The 17,280-nt window shown below is 44.5% G+C and overlaps 1 protein-coding gene across 6 annotated transcripts in view; it reads left to right on the forward strand.

The window, feature by feature from the left end:
* The window catches only part of TIAM1 (TIAM Rac1 associated GEF 1), a 188,683-nt gene that overhangs the window by 41,865 nt on the left and 129,538 nt on the right, over nt 1-17,280 (forward strand). For 4 of the 6 annotated variants that reach the window (XM_042788618.1, XM_042788619.1, XM_042788623.1 and 1 more), the window contains one exon: nt 14,494-14,553. The exons of 1 other annotated variant lie outside the window; for it this stretch is intronic. The gene's annotated coding sequence lies outside the window, so the exon portion shown is untranslated. Of the gene's footprint in view, nt 1-12,497; nt 12,535-14,493; nt 14,554-17,280 lie in introns of those variants that run through there. One more of the 6 variants, XM_033011299.2, reaches the window with a different exon arrangement.

Consider the following 17,280-nt stretch of genomic DNA (forward strand, 5'->3'; position numbering starts at 1 on the left):
TATTATATAAGCCTCTTCTGAACAGTTTAAAGCCTAATTAAATATTATCTGTTCTCAGTTGTAAGGGAGATACTATTTTAATTACAGAAGCTTTCTTCTGACACACGAAGCACTCGGCTACCAAGAAGAGTATGGCGGTTTCCTAAACTTGATCCGCATGCTTTCTTACAATCTCAGTTGAGTTCAGCACAAAGCTGACCAGGAGATACAGCAGTACGGTATAAATTATACAACCTTTTCCAGTTTGCATCATCCAGAGCTGGTGTTTTTGAGCATTAGCATGCAAGTTTCCATTCTTCACAGTTTGTGGAGAAAATGGAAAAAAGTTTATAAGCCCCCCCCGCTTTGTCCTTCCTTTACCATCTTTGCCCTGTTAACTTTCAAAAGACGTTTCTTGATCTGAAAGCTTGGCATTTGGACAGAAAAACTGTCATGGTCTTTTATAAAATGTATAAGCTTATAAAATATGTAAGACTATCCAGATGCGTAGCAGGTTGATGTGAACTGTGGCTCCAGTAATTTTGAAAATGAGACAATATCCATGCATACAGCTCATAGAAAACTGATCCACTGTTTTTTTCTATGGTTTTGAGCATCTGGAATGATTTCCTAATTTTGCGGGAAACTTAGTGTGCAGTTGAGGGCTAACTGCTGCATTTCTGCTTGCCTCATTTACTCCCTTGTGTAAAAGACAAATAATACTGATACAAGAGAGCTGTATGAACAAATGTGGTGTGCCCTGCATAAGGTACTGTTTAGATATAGTTAATCCTGCCTTGGGGGCAGCAGGGTGCCTTGTACAACCTTTTGAAATTTCTTTCAAGCCTGTGATCTAGGCTCCACTGGCTCAAAACAACCAGGCGTGTTTCACGTAGGAGTTCAGCAGAGTCTTGATGGAAGCTGTACTATGTTTCTGTATAGCATGGCATTTCATTTGGTTTCTCACATTACCGTGGTTAGTCATCTCTCATCTTAATTTTTCTTCCTCTCCTGACTTGCAAACCAGATTCTGCTTGGTAGATGGTGTGTATCGTTACAAGAATTTGCCCTAGCAACCAGATAGATTTCCAAAAATAGCTTATCACATCGCTGCAGAGCATCTCTGAACCTCAGGATGTTGTACTGCAGTCTCTCTGAGTGGTTAAAGGCTGTTGTTTTGTTTCTAATGGTCGGACAAAAATAAAACGTGCCATGAGTGTACTTGACTTTGTGCACAGAGTAATGCAATTTGAGACATGAGAGAAATTCCTTCAATGTTTACGTGCCGAAGAAAAATGCCTTTGAAGCTAAAGTATTTCTTCTGTGTACCCATGTGTATGATTTTGTTTACAGCTTGTTATCTGAACAGTCATCTGCTCAGTGAGCACCTGATCTTGAAAGACGTGTAGTGCCTGGGTTGGCCATGCCAGGTTTGAAGTTATCTACTTAAATGGCTGCTCTTGGACCTTTTGCCCCTGGTACCTGGAGCAGCCTGGCAACACGCTTCCTGGGCTGAGGAGCGGGATGGCCAGTTAATAAAGTCTTTCCTTTCTGGGAACATGGGTGTATAAGTCTCTGCTACTATTTGTTTTTTGTGCTAGTCAACACGGTAAATATTTTAAGATGCTTTTGGAGTGTGGCCATTTTATTTTCTCTGTCTCTCCAGTCTAAGAAAATTCCAGTATTTGGGATATCACTGCATTTCCATAGCACTGCAGGAGCATGAGAATTTATAGAGATGTGTTCAGCTGCTGATCATCTTCTGCTGTGGCAATGCTTCTTGCAGTGATTATCTTTTCATTGCTTTTGGAGGGTATTTGGCAGTCTGTTGTGTTGTTATATTCCCCTTTCCTGATTATCAGCTTCAGTCCTCCAGATTCTTGCCCCTAGCCATCTTCTTTTTTGCTATATTTAAAACTATCCCTTACAGCTCATATATTTTTAAAAAAATCTTTCCCTAGATGTTTTTCCTCTTAATGCAAACTCAAAATGAGGAATTTTAAATAACTTGACATCACCCCTGTGTTTTATGTATAACTTTTAATTGCGGTTGCACTGAAAAATGTAAATGTTCTCCTGTAAAACTTGAAGAAATCAGAAATGTTCTCGCTATGCTTGGGTTTAAAACTGGACTTGAACCAAAGAGGGAGTAAAGAAGCTGCTCTGGACTTGAATGATGAACGTTGCCTTGGCAGTGATCGGGGGCTTGGCTGGAAAGTGGGAGCGCGGGTTCAGATTCCTCCTCTTCTTCCCAAGACACGTCTGATCATCCCAGGTGAATGGCCATGGGATGAATGGGTCCTCTGGGATTTCTCTTCTCATTTGAAAAGGAACTTTCATCCCTCAACTGAAGCACTTTTCATATAAAAAAAATATATTTTTGTGGCTCTCATTTTCCAATGTAATTTTTGACAGTCACCACCTTCTGATGCTGGCTGGTTTGCCTGCAGGGCTGGAGGGGCGCAGCAACTTGAACCTGCAGGTGTGGCTCAGACTGTAAGGAAAAAAGCTGAATTGATGAAAGTTTGACGGTAGAACCCATTGCAACATGCATTTCAGGAGGGGCCAGGGGGAAAGTGATCATGGAATATACTGTGCTGAAACGCCAAGCGTGAGGCTCTTTGTGCAGTCACAGAGCGTATCTACTCCACAAATTTCGCCTTGCGCTGTTTCCAGGGAGCAGCCGTGTTTTGGAGGGATGGTTTCTCTTGCCTGGGCTTGCTTGTGTGCTGGAGGAAATAGCTTGCAAAGTAGCTTGGCTGTTTGAACAGCTTAGCCCTCATCTTGAATGGTAAGAACAGGTGCGTTCAGTGAAAAACAAAATAAAGGCAAGATGTGCTGGATACCAGCTTCTATTTAATATCATATGAATCAGTATTATACTAAATCCATTTTTGGTCATGCCCATATACTTTTTTTTAATGGGAGACTTTGCTGAAGAGTCAGCTGGTTCTCTAGATGTTTTGCTGAGAGGCCTCTTTGACTTTATCTCATATGAACTGCGAACACGAATTTCATGGTGCAAAAAGATGTCAGTGAAAAATTACATTATGGGCTTGGAGCAAAGACAAGTGATGACCATGGAAAATTCTTAAACCTGTGTTGGTGGGCTCTCTGTTGTGCCCAAAGTGGCTTAATTTGTTTCACATTGACCACTGTAAATAGCTTTTAGATAATACAGAGAATTATGAGTTTATGCACGTTTTTTTCTTCACTGTGATAGGTCTGGGTCAGAAGAGCATCTCTGTTAGGAACTGAGGAAGGGAGACAAATGTGTAGTGCCTGAAGGCTTTGCTTTAAGCTGTATCAGGCAAGCTTTTTTTACTCCTCTCTCTGCAAAATGAAAATGTTCCTTTAATACCATAGAGTTATTTATTTATCTGTGTTTCATTATAATACGGTTGTGACCTGTTAAAAGAAAAACAAACAAACAAACCAACCAACCTAAAACCCAGAAGTGAATTAGAACAGTGGCAAGTAATTCGGTTTGAATGTGTGGTGACATGCAAGATGTAGGTTCTCGGGGTACAGAAGTTACATACATAGATTGTTAATATAGAAGATGAAGGACTGCTCAGATTAAAGTGGGGTGACAGACATTGGTTTGCTTGTATGCATGTGGTAGAGAAGAGACAATCAGATGTAATATTTACACTGAATTACACAGAGAGGGTTTTTTCGTTATTTCTATTCTCTACAGTATTCTGTGTTCTCTAGCATATTCTTGCCATACGTGTTTAGTTTCCAGAAGTTTATATATATTATCTGCTTCCAAACAATATAACATTTATTACTAGTTTTGTGAGTTGTTGTTTCAAGGGGGAAAAAAATCTGTACAAAGCTGCCTGGAACTTTGAGTTCTGCTCTGGCACCATACCATATGCAGTATATACCATCTGCATCAAAGAGGATGATAAAAAAAAAATACATGTCAACCAAGTCTCTGTGTAATTGTCTTGAAGTCATTTCATGGTCGTGAAAATCTTTTTGAGAAGTGTTGCTGATGCTTTGCTGTTGGTTGCTAAGAAGGTTTTTAACCCTTACCCCCTCCCCACACCGTAGCGAGAAAATAAGGCTCACGTTTTCAAAGCGGTGATGTGCATGTCCCTGCTCTGCAAGTTGTTACGGTGACAGGCAGCCCCAGTGCTGCTCTGGGGACCCAACCCTTCCCACCCCTCCTGGAAAACCCCTGTGCTCTGCTACTCAACAGCCAGTGCCAGAGGTGGGAGTCAGCCCTGGGAAGAATCTACAGAGTCAGGGCCAGGCTGTCCCTGAGCTCTGGGGGGTCCTGCGGAGCTGCGCTGTCCCCTCCGTCAGCACCACGCAGATGGGTCCTGGGCGAGGAAGGGTGGGGAGGATAGCCCAGGTCGCTTGTCTTCAGAGTGAAGGGCAAGGAAAAGAAGGTGCGTGCACATGTACATGAAGCAGCCTGAGAGGTGCTGAGTAAAGCTGGGATGTGGGGAGATGGAGGTGGCCATCTTCTTCACTGGAGAGTTTCTAGGGTCTCTTCCCAGCATCCTTCCCCAAGGAGAGAGTGTGCCAAAAGTGAAATGACAAGGAAATGTTCTGGGTCATTGCAGAAGGATGATTCTTGATGAGAAGTTACTGTGTTTATGGGTTGCGTGCTTGCAACCTTATGAACGATGGATAGAAAGACTGTATTGGACATAATTACAAATAAATAGAGGAACCACTGCAGTTCTGTAAACATTGTCTTCCATGCTCACCACCTTTTTTTTTTTTTTTTTTGAATTACTTACCCTTGATTGTTGCAATTGATTGCAATTGTGAGAGCTAATTTTAGTGCATAAATTTTACAATGGAAGCCTGCCAAGTGTTTGTGTAATGGAGGATAACAACTGCACAGAATTTGGAACAGGGTATGCTTGTCTTCCTTTCTCCAACCAAATGTTAGCAACGGTTTCATGGGGAGATATATATAAATATGTATAGGCAATATTTCTATATAGCCAGTTTTCTCAAAGAAGAAAATTCAACCAACCCCTCCTGTGAAAGCAGAAGATCAATTTACAGTACTGTGGTGAGTTTTAAAAACAAGCTGAATTTCATGCTGATGATAAAGTGATCATTGCCTTAGTTTTAGGACAAATACCAAAACCAACTGAGTTCACTTTTAAACTTTGCATGATGGAACAGAGGGTAAATAATGTTGTTCCAACCTTAAGAAACAAATCCAGTATGTTTAGCTGATGAAGTTAAAGACCATCATATGAGTATATAGATCTGGGCCCTTAGAAAATGTCACAGCAGTTTTCTTAGCAGCTTGGTCCAATTTTCATTAAATTCAATGTCAGGACTTTCAGATAGAGGAGATTTAGTTGCTGCAGGATAAAAATCAAATATTTATTTCTGAATGAAGTGTTAACTCCAGAATAAATTTTCTTTCCACATCCACATTTTCATATATCCTGGAGTCAAGATACAGTAGATTTGGGGTTGCTTTGTATAGTTTTCCTTTTCTTCCAGGTGCATTTGGCCGAAGAGGAGGAAGAATTTTGAAGGGGTAGAGAGGATGTGAAGAGTGCAGATGGGTTTGTGGTGCTTAAGGCTTCTTGGGACAATTTTTTTATGAGTTGAAAATGGATGCCAGAAAAAAAAAAAAAAAAAAAAAGATTATCTAATAGATTAGTTTTGGTACTCAGATCATTAGGTGAGCTCACTTGTATGATAAGATACCAAAACTAATTGGAACTTATATCATCTTTCTCCCACAGGTTTTTGGTGTCTCCTCTCACTTGTTTTTTATAGTCATTCCAGTTGTGATTTGTCTTGCATGCTTGTTTAAAAACAGGTTACACTTTCAAGCTCCTATTATGCAAACATTTGTCTTGGTTATCCTTCCAGAGTTATTCACAGATGTAAGTTTTGGCAGAGTCAGGGCCAAGAATGATGATAGGTGGAGGCTCCACCTTCTTGAAACATCAGCTTGCTCCGCTGTGTTGGTTTTGGGCATTTTTAGTTCAGCTGGGTGCCATATGGGTTTTACTGAAGGAGATGGCTTGTCCCTGAAAAAGCATCTTTAAAAAGGATAGAACAGTTTAAATATGTTCAAGAGAATTAATTAAAATGCGTTTCCATTGAAAGGGAATGAGAGCTTTTTTTTCAAAATAAAGCTTCAGCCTTGTGAAACATTTTGCATCAATTACAAAAGGAACTTCAGTACATTTTTCTAAAACGAGGAATGAACCAACTACATCTGCTAGGTGTGGGAGTGACATTTCAAAATCCCACTGACAGTCGCATTATCAAACTAAACATCATCTCTCTCTCTCTTACTGGTGCTAACTGAATAATATCCCACTTTCTAGCGGCAAAATTGTCCTTTTGGAAAATGCTGGTGGAAGGCATGGACAATTTCAGGCCTGAAACAGGACAGGGCCTGCAGGTCTCTACCATGGTAACATTTGCTTTCTACAGGAAAGTGGACTTGAGGGCAACTTGTCCTTAACTACATCTCGGTCTGTGCCAGGAAGGGTTCCTGAATTTTGTTTGCCAGGTCTGCTTGGTAACGACACCCTTGTCTTCCTGGTGCCGAGGGGTAGCCATGGTGCTCGGTACTGCCATGGTGCTGGTGGACCTGGTAGCTGCAGTTGGTCCTTCTGCTCCTGGGGCCGTGTGCTGGGATGGGACAGAGGGGCTCAGCCTCCAGCCCACGTGCCCATCTCCCATTTGTGCACTAGTCATGACTAGCTCCAGTCTCTTCAGGAGGATGTCAAAATGGCTGTCAAAACCACCTCGTTGAAATAGCATATTTACATTAGCCAACCCTCCTTACCCTATCAGAGAGGACTGAAGGGAAAGCATGAAATATTTTTTGAGCAGTGAGGACTTTCACTGTTGGTTTATATTTACAATTTTTTTCAGGTGATAAAATAAAAATATACTGTAGTGATGTTCCTCCGGTCTTAAGCAGTTGTAATTATCTGCTTACTTACATCATGATTTTCATTGGTAGATTACTAGATGCATTGCAGAAGAAGACCTTGGATGTCCTATCTGCGTTAATGGGAACGGATTGTGATTTTTTGAGAAGTAAAACGTCACAGCAGAGGTCACACTGTGGCACTACAGCAGAGCTGGGAAGATGACCTCTGCTGTACGCTGTCAAGTGAACACTGCCATTTCAAGTTCTAGTCTTTATTATTCTGTTTGCAAAAAGGTGACAGAATTGTAGAATTGTGTAGGTTAGAAGAACTCTCTGGTCCCACCTCCCTCTCAAAAAGCATTTACAAGTGCGCGTGTGTGTGTGTGTGTGTACAAACAGTGATCCGGTGCAGGAACATCATGCATATTGCCATCTTGTTTGATGCCATTGCACATGTTCTGAGAGGATTTATTTGCCACATTGGTCTGGAAAGGATGTGCTCAGTCCTGTAAAAACTCAAATCTCGCAGCCCTATCGCAAAGAAAGCAATAACATGGACTGTAAGAAGGTATCTTTGGAGAAACTGATGCAAAGAGTGAGTCTGAAGGAAGAGAAAGGCTGGGTGAGCACAGAGAAAATATTGGCAATGTAGCAAACAGCATAATAGAAGGCCAGAGCCATGGACAGGACCAGGAGACAAAAAGAGCAGTAATGAAAGAGAAGGAGTAACATCAGAGAGGCTGATTTGAAGGCAAAGCTGGAAATGCAAGCAGAAGGGAGGTTGCCCTCTTTGATCTATGTGATATGAAGATTCATAGAAACTTGAGGACAGAACAGCGGTGGTGATCGTCTGCACCTGGTGATGATCATCTGCACCTGCGGCTCTTTGCCCAGGAATCCTTGGGAATCTCCTTTGAGAGAGGATTCTTCCAGAGGTACTCGTGAAAGCAACTTCATGTCGCTGTGAGCATAGATGATCTTGCTCAGCCAGGAGGCATCTCTGCAAGGGCTGTGCTTGCTCTGGAGAATCGCCTGCAGAACAGAAACCGGAGGCGAAGACCCCCGTCCAGTCCGGTCTCCTGCATGACGGCGATCACGGCATATCACGTACTTTCTCCCCAAGGCCTGCGATGCTGCAGCTCAAGTCGTGGCATATCTCTTCAGGTGTTCAGCTCCTTTCGCCGCGGTGACAGTCTGCTGTGCCCTTGGGTGAGCCCCTCCGGCACCGTGTTACTTCTGTGCTGGAAACGCGTGCTCAGTTTGGCGTGCACGGCGTGCCTGTGGCAACGCCAGAGCTGGCTGGCAGAGCTGCCGTTCCGATGTGGTAACAAGGCAGGAATCCAGAGAAAAGGTTTATGGCTGCTGCTGTCGCTGTCTCGTTGCCCAGTGCCTGTGGCACGGTACTGTGTGGGAGCCCTCTTGGAGCCGGGGCCGTGTAGGCATGTGGCTGCTGGAGGAATGACGCTGGGAAGGGTGATGGCTGGTGGGAGCCATGAGGGAGGCAGGCGGCGAGGAGCTGGCACCTTGGGGGAGATGTGGAGCAGGGCACGAGGAAAGCGGGCACAACAGTGGCACGTGGCCGGCAGCCAGGCAAGGGGAGAAAGGCTGGTGTCTGCATTCAGGTATAAGCTGTGTTTTAAATAAAACCGCTTGGCATACACACAACAGCTATTTTTTTTTTCCCCCCCTTTTTATACGTTCCTAAACTTTACAGTGTTTGAATACCACAGTGCAGTTAAAAGCCCCGGGTGACCGGAGGGAGCAGGGGTGGGGAGAGGGCAGGGGGATCAGTGCTGCTTGGAGGAGAAGACAAAGGCTGGGTTTGTAGACTGGTGGGAATGCGCCAGATAAGAGAGAGAGAGGAAGAGGAAAAGGATGAGAAATGGATGTCGGAAGCGGTGGGTCAGGGGTGAGGGGCTGCGAAAGGCACACCTCGGGGTCCAGCTGTGGGGACAGAGCAAAACAGCACCATTAAAGGCGTTCACAGTTCTACAAGGGTGGAGAGAAGGTGCAGCACAGCAGAATAGGCTGGAATGATTCCTAGGCACCTGGTAGCCACTTTTTTTTTTTAATTAGTATTTAATAATTTTTTGGTAGGGCAATGTCATTAGTGAAACTCTGGCTTGGTTAATAGAAATGGCTCGTTGTGGAGTGGGATGCTGTGCTTGCAGGATGAGATTGGATGTTCCCCACAGGTGCTGAAGCCAGTCCAGCAATCTGCCTTAGAGGCTGGTTGGGAAAAACACAGACGAAACTGTTCTGAGCAGCGTTGGTGGTGTTGAGGGAGCATGGCAGGGGCTGACTGCAGCCTGCTCCCTGTTTATCTTGGCTTACTTTTCAGGAAAAAAAATAAATAAAAAATTATTTTCTTGAGCATCTGAGTGACTTTTTTTTTTTTTTTTTTTTTCTTTAATACTCCAGGACTGAGTTGCAGTTGAAAGGGACAGTATTATCCTGCCTCTTCCTTTGCTGGGTCCTGTGTTCCTACTGCCTTGCTTGTGTCAGTACCAGCACTCCCAGGCCATGTGGCTGAAAAATGACCTGGATTCATCAGATGTGTTTTTGGACAGCTTGATTTGACCTGACATGTGGGTGCAGCCATGCTTGAGTGGCATGAAGGAGCCAGTGGGAATGTGGAGCCCTGGGTCGTGCTATCCCTTTCATGGTCTTGGTTTGAACTAATAGTGAAAGTGTACTCTGAGTGACATTTCCTGCCCTTCAGTTCTAGTATTACTGTCAATATTTAGTTGGTGGGGTGATCAGTGCAGACAAAACCACCTTGCAGATCTCATTTGTCTTAATCCTTCCTTGCCTCTGTTAGCACTCCTCAAGTAGAGCTGCTGCAAGATGAGTCAAAAGCACCTTTAAGTGCCACTGTTACACTAATACTTGTACATAAAGGGCAAGTTTCTCGAGAGCGCTGCCGGCTCCGTGGGCTGTCCCTGCTCTTCAGCATCAGACCTGCTGAGAGCTGCGTATTTAGGGAGCCGGGCTGATGTTCTCACGGAGATAGAGCTGTCTTGCTGGCAAACGTTGCATAGCCAGGGTTTAGACTTGCTAATAGTGACTAAACTATGAGCTGTCAAGAATGTGTTGGAGGTGTGATATGAGGAAAAAATGGGATGAGGTAAGAGACAGGTCTTGGGCAAGAGTACAGAAGGGGTACCACAGTGAAAGAAAGAAGATATCCCTGGCAGGTGAATGGCAAAACATCATTAAAACAGGGTTTCAGTATTAGACGTAGGAGATAATGATTCTAGAAGTGCATACATGTATCATGGCCTTTAGGAACAGTGCACTTGGAATAAATGGAACAGAAGTGTTTCATCTTTAAATTTTTTTTATGCACGAGGTGAATGTGTTGCTGAGAGATGGAGACAGCTCGATGACAAAAGCAGTGAGTTGGCATGAGCAGTGTTGGGCACGGAAAGGGCCACGGGCAGCCGGCAGTGCCCGTGAGGTAAGAATGTACGTGTGGTCTGGGGGGACCCGAGGCAGAAGGGAGCAGGATGGGGTGATTTCCCCCTGCCAGCAGCATGGTATGCTGATGCGGTTTTACCCTACCACCCCAGCTGCAAGTTTTAGGGCATGTGTCCATGTTTCTTGTTTTCCCCTCCTTTTGTCCTTTTGCCATCTCTGCTCTTGGGAGTTCCCCTTCTGACTGCTCTGCTCGAGACAGACTCTTTGCCCTTTAGCTTGTTAGACTCGTACTGCCGTCACTTCTGAAGTGACCCCTATTCTTATGAGCATGACATGGGTTTCCTCTGCCCTGTGGTCCTTGGGAGGGGATTGAACGGACCCCTTGATTGCGCAAGTTGTCTTTTTGATAGCATCGCTTAGAGATGGGACGTGAGGGAGATGGCGTAACCGGCTCTTTCCACTGCACTTCAGAGGGTTGGCAAGTAAAAGCTGGGCTAGGAAACTTGACGGGGTAGTGCAAGCTACGTGATGGTTGCTTTTTTTCCCAGATTTGCATCAAGATAGGAGAAACATTTGGACGTGACCTGTCTATAGCCTGAGATAATTTCTTCACTGGCAAGCACGGAGAGAGAGAAAGCAATGGAGAGCTAAGAGCTAAATCTCCTCCATACAGTTGCTGGGAGCATATGTAATAAGATTGCTGAATTGAAGTTACATGTTTTCAAGGATAAGTACTATATGATGATACCATAATGTTGCAACCATTCTTAAATCAGAAAAAAAAGGACTGGGGATTTACAGTAGTTTTTGCGGATGCTTAGGCTTCACTGTGAGCTTCTAGAACAGTGAAAGAGAAGGCCTCTGCAGGTAAGAAAAAATGTTTCTGTAAGAGGCTGGAGCTCTGGTTGAGGGGAGTCCTGGATGTAGAAAACAGGAGCGCTCTGACCTCAATATAATCAGGTATCCTAGATTTTTCTTACATAACATACAAAGCTAAGGAAACTGTTTGTAGCTCTTCTAGCCAAACTTTGGTTAATTTACATGGAAAAACTTAAAACTTTTTAAAAACATTTTCACTTGTTTTTCTGCGGACCTTTCAAAAGACACGTGAAAAATTATGCGCGTCCCAACCTCTATGTTAAATACATATTATTGAAGCTACAGTTTGAAGCAAGCTAAATTTAGAAAATGTCAGAACTGAGGTTGTCTGCCTAATCTTAACTTGTACTCTCTGCACGTGAGTGTTTTGATTCAGTGTTTAATTCCAGACACCTCCTGCCTTGCCTGCAGCATGTTTGCTTTGGTATGGGGCTGCTGGCTGTGGGCACAAAACGAGGGCTCGCTCCAACTCTGGTTTTGTTGCAAGAAGGGTTTGAGGATGGGGAAGAGGGGCAGGCTTTTTGTTGCTGTTGCTTTCTAGTTTGGGAAACCTGGGGTCTGCTTCTCCTGAGGACTTGCTGGCCTGGATGGGTCAAGGTCTGGTCTGGGCTCGGTCTGGCCCATGGTCCGTGTGTCTGTCACTTGTGCCCTTCAGCCACTAGCCAGGCGAGGGAGGGAAGTGCCTCATGTCAGAGCTGCTTTGGGGGCAGGTGTCTGTGGTGGGGCAGGAGCTGGCTTTTGTGGGGTGGGAGAAGGATTTTGGCACACGTGCTCCATGAGGGCTGCCGGTGTTTGGCATGAGCGTTCAAGAGGAGCTGGTCTGCACTGAGCTCGTGGCGATGGGAGCTCTTGGAAGCGGCTGCCGACCTGAGCGCTGGCCCGAGGCCAGCACAGCCTCTCCTCGGGGCTTTCCGCACCCCTCCGGGGGTGGTGGGAAACGGGGGAAGTGCCTGGCCCGGCCCTGGGTATCGGCGCAGATTTTAATCATAGTGGAGCAACAGTTCTGCCCGTCGTTAGGATTCACGCCAGCGTGTTTTAAGACTTCCAAACTGATATCCTTCGTGCACCTGTAGTAACGTAGATGAAATTTCCCAGAAGGGTTGCTGATCTACTGCCGGTCCCACCTGAACCTCCTTATAGACACAGTCTCCCTCCTGCCAGGTCCTCCTTGCTCCCCAAGATGTGTGGGGACACCCTATTTTTAGCAGAGCTTCTGCCTGTTTACAGGGAAAGTGTTTCTTTCTTGAAAACCCAGCTGTGCTGAGAGAAAGCGACAGCCAACAGAAGGTAAAGAAGACCTTTTGGTAAATGGCCGAATGACTTTGTCCAGGCCCAGCAACTGGCGGGAGCCTCTCTTAGCCGACGTGAAGGTGGGTCAGGAGCTGGGTTGAATATTTAAGGCTGCTGACTAATGCTTGATGAGGGCCCTGCTCCAGCCTCGCCGACCTTCTCCCTAGGTGTCATGGTGTCAAGCAGGCTGCAGTGAGAAGCCTGCCAGCTTTATTTCTGGTTTGGCTAAGGAGATTGCTAGAGTTTCTTGCTTTTTGTTGTTGTGGTTGCTAATCCTGCAGGCAAGCTGATCATTTCTCTGTGTTCTTGGCTTTTGTTCCTGTTTACTTTTTGATGAAAATCCCCATTTTGTGTTTTTTGGTTTTGTTTTCCCCTCCCCATTCCTGCCAGTGCTGGTATGAATAAATGGGAAGATGCCTTATCATACCTGCAGCATACTGGAGCCTTACTTTCCCTGCCATATAGTGACGGGAGATGCTTTTATTTCTGTGAGTGGGTTGCTGGGAGAGGGGAGGTGTAGCTGTGCATCTGAGACGTGGATCCAGACCCCAAATCTACCACTGTGGTGAACCAGTGTCCCTCCAGGGTGGTTGATGGAGCTTGTGCGGAGTTTGGTCGATCCTTGCAGAGCAACCCGGGCTTGGAGGTTTTCACCTGAGAGCTGCTGTGTGGAGCAGTGCTGTGGGATTTGGGCCATTTGCTCTTGGCAGCTCCCTCCTCTCTTTTTTAGCTGCATTGCTCTTTGACCGTAGCTGATATATTGTCAACTAGCAACAGACCATTCATGTTGAATTATAGATGCATAAAACAGTGTCGGGCTTTTGATTGGGTGGCTATTCAGAAAGCAGGTGCTTCCTCTTGGGGGTTTAAGTTACCAAATTCATCAGGGCATTTCAACTTCTTGCATTTTAAATTCCCTGATCCTAAAGAACAAAGTCATTTTCTCAGCTTTGGAGGCTGACATCTGCTTACAGGGATTAAGCGTGTTCCTGTAGCAGCGGGCACAGATTTCCTTTGTGGAAGGGCATATATTGAAGGGAGCATTAAACCCCGGTACGAGTTCCTGTACTGGGATGGAAATTGCTTTGCAGGTTTGGAGGGAGGCACGTCGGAGCTCGCTTATTTATCTGGCAGATGCCTGATGATGTTACATCATCTACAGCACTTTGAGCCTGCGAGGGTTTTGAAAGGGCTCAGTGTGTTGTGGTGGGTCAAATGGCAACGGGAAGCTCTGCTCTTCCCTTTTTCTCATTGTGGGAAAACAACCATTTTAAATGAGCTGTCAGCAAGCTCTCCTTCTCACAGACCTGTGTTTTGAGGTGATGTAAAGATGGTTGGCCAGGAAGAAGGGCTGTAGAAAATCTCAGTTGCATGATGCTCAGGGGGTCATCAATCAACTCTCTTTTCCAACAGCATGCAGTGATGATATTTGCTGGGGAAAAGTCACCTCTTAGTACTTTAGTTGGACAAGAGTTCTAGAGATTTATTTTTAAAATGCATTCTGGTTTACTACCTTAAACCTATGTCAGTGCTTCCTGTTTATTGGTTTGGGAGATCCAGACTAAACCAAATTTGGCCCCCAAGCATAATTTTGCTGACAGCATGCAATCGGAGCCAAGCTTTTTATAAAACTCAAGATCAATAGAAATGGTACAATTAGCTAAGGCCAAGTCCAGTGGAAGGAGTTGCTTTTAAGCAAGTAAATGTTCCCTGCAGGGCTGGCAGCCCCAGATACTGCAGCCCTGAGCACCTGGAGCTGACCAACTGCAAACCAAAGGGAAACCTACTTAATTGGGTTTTGCAGCTCTGGCAAGTATAAAGAGCAACAAATAGTGAGAAGCAATTTGGATTTGAATTATTTTCCCCCCTGCATTAATAGGTTGAGGTGATGTTAGTAATAAAAATCTGGCCAGCTCTTTGGCTGCCGTAGTTTGGCAGAGGTCTGTTGCAGGTAATGAGGGTCATGCAGATTAACACCATCTGTGTGCATCTGGCTTGATCTTTGAAGTTGACCTGTTAATCTTTCTCTTCCATTCCAGAAGCTACGCGGGACAACAAATGTTTTCCTACCTTCCTACTTACTTCCGTAACGCTCTCATGTGAGTAATGACCAGAGTGGTTTTGGTAAAGACTTTTACTGTTGCAGCTGCTTGCAGCTCCTGGCCAACCTCCTTCTGCTCTGCTTACTTGTCCCTTCCTTTCTCTGTCCTAAGGCACTGCTCCATAGCCTGCAGAGGAGAACAAATGGCCTCTTAGAAATAAAAATGTTAAGCCTTCTTTGAAATATGCAATGTAATACATAGTGAAATGTTTATATGAAAAATCATGTCTGCAGCTGCATGTTTTATCAAAGAGAGTATATTCAGAAATGTTTATAGAAACATGACAGCACTAAATCTGGATAGTTGGTCACTAATCTTTGCAAAGATACAAAACTGATTAAATAAAAACATTCCCCTGAGGCACCCTGTAACTTGCAATATATGTATGACCCAGGCTTTTAAAGGCTCCTCTCCTGCCCTTATTCTTCTCCACACTTCCTCCATGTGGTCACTCCAAATTGCTGCCAGCTGGCCTATTTGTCATGTGTATGTTTGTGCTGCTTCTAATTTTTGACCTTTCAAAGAGACAGACAAAATCTGTGGCTTATGCAAATCTTTGAATTTGCAGCCAGCCTAATAGTGGGAAGGAAAAATACAGGGAGTTTAAACCACAGAAGGGAACAGATTCTGTTCTTTAGTGCCTCACTATTGACCATAGATCCTAGCGTGCCTATAAGTGAGTTGAAGTCTGGCTTGTTGTGTTTGAGGTTTTCCTACCTCCATGTTGCCTTCTACCCTTATTTCAGATGTCAGGTTCCTTCTGCTTGTTTCAGCTTGACAAATACGATCAGTTTTGTTTGTTCCAGGGTAAGATTTTGTTTTTTTTCAACTGAGTGGTTATATAGTGTGGTACCTTTATAGAGACAAAAACAGAACAAAAAAATTGATTTAAAGAAATGTCAGCATTGTAGAGAAAGGAGAATGAAACTAGAAGACTGATATATCATCAAACTGAATGCACCAGTATGTGAGTACATGGCAGAAGTCAGTTAACAGAAAATGACAGTGAAATTGGATGATATTTCCAGTTTCTCTAGAGTGAAAGCAGATGCAGCTTACAATGGATAATGAAATGTTATAGTTTTTATGTCTTATAAGTTAATTCTGCCAGCGTTGTAATCCCGAGATTCCAATCCACTGCAAGGCTGACATTTATGCTATAAAAAGATGCACAGACATTATTGAGGATATAGACTGACAGTGCATCTTAAAAAAAAAAAAAAAAAGAAAAATGTGAAAGGTCTCCATTCTCTTCCCTTTTTTCCCATTCCATCATATCAAATATTGACTAATGTCAAAGGGGCTGCTGCTCTGAAGGCTGTTGCATCTTTTAAGACAAACCCAAAAATTAACTTTTTTTTTTTTTTTTTTTTTTTTTTTTTGAGGGGGGAAGTAGGGTATTGTGTGTGACATTTTTGTGCTTGTGTATGACTTGGGTTTTGTAAGGGCAAGTCTTTGGCACTTCCAGCTTAGAGCATCCTGCCCTGTCACACGCCTGCATCACCCGGGTGGTCATGAATCAGACCAAGGTACTGATCCAGTACGTAAACCGTGTGTAGTTTGCCTGGTTAGCTGTAATCTGGCCCTGTTTCCTTGTCATGCTCCACTGCCGAGTGGTGGAGGCATGGCTTTGAGCTTGAGGTATCCTTTTAATCAGGGCCACGTGTTTCTGCTCCCCTCCTTGCAGCAGCACAGGCGCTTTCCCCCTTGCACAGCAAGCAAATTCAGCGAGCCAAAATGACCAGAAAATAAAAATGTGGTGTTTTGCCCAGCTGTGTTTTGTGAGCTGGGGGGGCTAGAAGAGGGCTGGTGGCTGTCTGGAGGTGGGAATGCGTGGCCAGGATGTTGCAGCCCTGATGTGGAGTCATTTATTTAAGTGGGGTGGGGAAGGACAGGGATGGGGGGCAGGTGGCTGCCTAAGGGTGCTGTTGGCCAACAATGCACATACCTTTCATCTTGGTGGGGAAGGGATGGCTCAGATGACATTGGAACTTACAGCCAAAGCTATAGCAGCACCTAAATACATCAATTTTGACTGAAAGCCCAGCCTGGAGACACTGTGTTTAATAAAGCTGCATCAGAGATCTTGCCATCCTTTACTTAAAGCAAGCTCTGCTCTTAATCAGTGACTTATTCAGTGAAGGTGTGCTGTGGCCAGTGCACGTTCTTATTTTAATTAATGAAGTTTGGGTGTGATGATTTGAAAGGTGCTAGGCTGTATACAGCCACCTACATTTCCTCATTTCCTTTGGCACATTTCTTTACTATCTTGCAGGACCTCTGACTGCCCACCTGCACTGGAGTGCTAGTTAGCAGCAGTTTCCACAGCTTTCTGTGCCTGTTCAAGTAAAGATGTTTCACCATTCACTCCTCGGTAGCAAAATCTATAAGCATGATGGTCAGCTTTAAGCAGGTACCAGAGCTCTGGTTAAAATCAAGGGTGTTTTTAATTCATCTAAAGTCAATTCCTTGGCTAAATCTCCTGCTGAGGAATGATGCGCAGTTTCTGAGGTTGCCTGAAAGGCTTTGCTGTACTTTGCTTAACGAGAGAAAAAAGAAATGGAGGTCACTGGCAGTCCATGGAGCACAACTTCAGCAGGATCTCCGCTTGTGCAGAGCCACTTTTTCCTTAGTTCATCAGTGATGTTCCTCAGAAGCTTTGACATAGAGGGGAAAACTTCTCTTGCAGTTTGGTGCTTCCTACCACTGTCTGCAGTCACTCCT

Source organism: Tyto alba, unplaced genomic scaffold (genome assembly GCF_018691265.1).
Source record: "Tyto alba isolate M040663 unplaced genomic scaffold, T.alba_DEE_v4.0 Super-Scaffold_14, whole genome shotgun sequence".
Taxonomy (NCBI): domain Eukaryota; kingdom Metazoa; phylum Chordata; class Aves; order Strigiformes; family Tytonidae; genus Tyto; species Tyto alba.